A 3,268-nucleotide genomic window follows, 5' to 3' on the forward strand; every position below is an offset into this window, starting at 1 on the left:
ATAATAATAATAATAATAACAACAACAACAATATACTTTATTGTCATTGTACATAGTACAACGAAATTAAAGATGCAATCATTTAGGTGATCTACAACAATATTCATATGCACTCACACACCATTCACTACTGTCCCATAACTCCCTTAAGGTTCACATATACAACTTAAAACCACCAATGTCACCCAAATTCCAATTTCATACAGCATTTAAGGCAATAATAGCTCTTGAATAAAAACTATTTTTTAATCTGTTTGTCCTTGCTTTAATTGTCCTATATCTTCTGCCCCAAGGCAGCAGTTCAAACAGGGAATGTTCCGGATGTGACAAGTCCTGCAGAATGTTCTTTGCTTTTTTCAAACACCGAGAACTGCACAATTCCTCCAGGGATGGGAGAGGGCAGGAAGGGATGAGCCAGCGCTCTGCTCTTGTGGCTCCTCCTTACATGCCCAGGGTAATGCCAATGGCCACTTTGGGGTCAGGATGGAATTTTCCTCCAGGCCAGATTGGCCCTGGGATCCTGGAGGGTTGGTTGGGGTTTTTTTGCCTTCCTCTGGGCATATAGGGGCCCCTGGGGGAGTGGTGGTGGGGTAGCTGTGAATTTCCTGCATTGTGTGGGGGGTTGGACTAGATGTCCCTTGGGGGTCCTTCCCGCTCTATGTTTCTATGTCATCTTCAGTTTAAAAACAAAACAAACAAGCCAATCCTAATCCAGATGGGCTCCTAGCAGAACCCCTCTGTACAAAGTCCGGATGAGGGAGCTCATGGACAGGAGACTGCTTGAACTGGCTCCGCTCCCGGGACTCCGCTTGACTTCTTTGCCTTTCCATCCGTGGTCGGAGCCACACCGGCTGCAGCACTAACGGGCATGGTCAGACCTCCTCTGCGGGCCTCCTCCGTTCCCCGGCTCTCCCGTGGAACCGAGGAGAGTCACGACCTTGGCGATTAAGTACCTGCCACTCCAGGTTTGTCTTCCGTTGCTCTTCTTTTAGCGGCTCTCCTATATTTAGAACCTTTCTTAAGCCTCCTCCTGCCCCCCCGCCCGGCCCAAGATCACAAGGAGGAGGGCTTGAGTCCGTTCTCTTCCCAGCGAGGATCCTCCCTGCCGCTTTTGTTGCTGCCGTGGACGAGGAGGCCTTTCTTGCCCTCCTGCAGAGCTGGCTGCCAGCCCCACAGCTCTTTTCCCCACGGTTTCCTTGCCTTCCTCCCCCAACAGCCCCCAGTCCCGTTCCCCCCACACACACACACACACCAGGCTGCTCTGAAAACCAGCATCGGCAGGATCACTGAGATGCTTATGCAATGCCAGCATTGTGGTCCGTTGCCAGGATCTCCAAGCGCCTCCGAATTCCCAGCTTTCCTTAAGAAAAAAGGTCTAAATAGTTGTTTGTTTGTAACGGTAAGATCTTCAGCACCAGGGCGGGCAGCTTCGGAGCTTATGCAACCAGTTTGCAGCGTACAGACAATCCCCCCCCCCTCCCAAACACAGCGTGACAGCTAAGCTGCTTAGATTCAGGTGGGTGGGTAGGAGCCGTGTTGGTCTGAAGCAACAGAAGGAGAGTCTGAGTCCAGAGTGGCACCTTTAAGACCAACAAGGTTTAACTGTGGGCATAACCTTTGGCAGGGGCCCCAGTGGCTCAGAGGTTAAGACGCTGAACTGCAGACCGGAAGGGCTGTAGTTCGGCAGTTCGAGACCCGAGTGCCGCGTGACGGAGTGAGTTCCCATCTCTGGCCCCTGCTCCTGCCCGCCTAGCAGTTCGAAAGCAAGAAATGGCAAGTAGATAAATAGGCACCACTTGAGTGGGAAAGTAACAGCGTTCCATGCACCTCGGCATCTAGTCATGCCGGCCACATGACCACGGAAACGTCTTCGGACAGGGCTGGCTCTTCAGCTTGGAAGCGGAGATGAGCACTGCACCCCTAGAGTCGGATTCGGCTGGCTTTTTAGCAAGGGAAACCTTTACCTATAATCTTTGATGTGCATGCGCACTTCTTCAGAGGCTAAGCTGCTGCTCACTTGTCCACACACTGAGCCCATTCGTGGGGAGGGAGGGAGAGGAATTAAATTAATAAAGCAAAATTTAAAAAATAGTTGAGCTGAGAGATGCTACCCATCAAGGATGTTCACCTGCCACATCTCCCTGGAATTTAATCAATGGTTCAGGTGTTGACAGGCAGGACTGGGAGAATTCCCTCCCCAGGTCCCTGGACCAGACAGCCCCGCGGGGCTGATTTAGTTCCCTCCCCTTGTGCCAAGAGACTTCTAGGGGATGTTTGCAGATTAGCTTAACCACCACCCTGGGCAGAACATGCTACTTTTGGGGCTCACTCTAGCCAGACCCAATTAAATAAGCCTCCACGCTGATACAGCATGAAGCAGGCCAAAAGAGGCCTCTCTCGTCACCAGGTAGAGACAGTCCCCCTCAAAGACCTACCGTCCTGCACTCTGGTGCTGTTTCCATGTGAACTGAATGTCGGCCTTAATGGCACCCGACTTACAAGAAGGAGAAGAGATTGGATTTATACCCCGCCCTTCACTCGGAGTCTCAGAGCGGATTACAAACTCCTTTCCCTTCCTCTCCCCACAACAGACACCCTGTGTGGGAGGTGGGGCTGAGAGAGCTCTTTCGAGGACTGTCCTTGAGAGAACAGCTCAGACAGAACTGTGGCTTGCCCAAGGTCATCCAGCAGCTGCAAGTGAAGGAGTGGGGAAATCAAACCCAGTTCTCCTAGATTAGAGTCCGTGCGCTTAACCACTACACCAAACCATACACCTAAGTGCCTTGGCATTACTCTGGACAGGACCTTGAGCTATAAACGCCCTCTTACCAATGAAACAGTGAGAATATGCATGTGAAACAACATTCTTCATAAATTATGTGGTACAACCTGGGGTGCATCTGCTACAACACTTAGCAGCTCAGCTTTGGGGTTGGTGTATAGTCCTGCGGAAGACGGTGCTTCAGTGTGGCTCAACAGCCCCCATGTCCACAAACTTGATGTTCAACTCAACAATGAGAACCATCAGCAGACGTTTAAACCCACTCTGACCTGTTGGCTATGCACGTTGTGGCACATCACTCCCCCACCTCTCCGAAGATAAGATGCTCTTCTTCGTGAATATAGAAAGGTCATCGAAACCAGAGAGTGGCCCATCCACAAAGACGTGGCTGATGCAGGCCTATCCAGACTAAGATCCCAACACCCAGCAGTAAGATCTGCACAAATCCTGCCATCGCAACATTTCAATCTAGGGAATGAATGGCTG

Source organism: Gekko japonicus, unplaced genomic scaffold, assembly GCF_001447785.1.
Source record: "Gekko japonicus isolate JY-2015 unplaced genomic scaffold, Gekko_japonicus_V1.1 scaffold3291, whole genome shotgun sequence".
In the NCBI taxonomy this organism is placed as follows: domain Eukaryota; kingdom Metazoa; phylum Chordata; class Lepidosauria; order Squamata; family Gekkonidae; genus Gekko; species Gekko japonicus.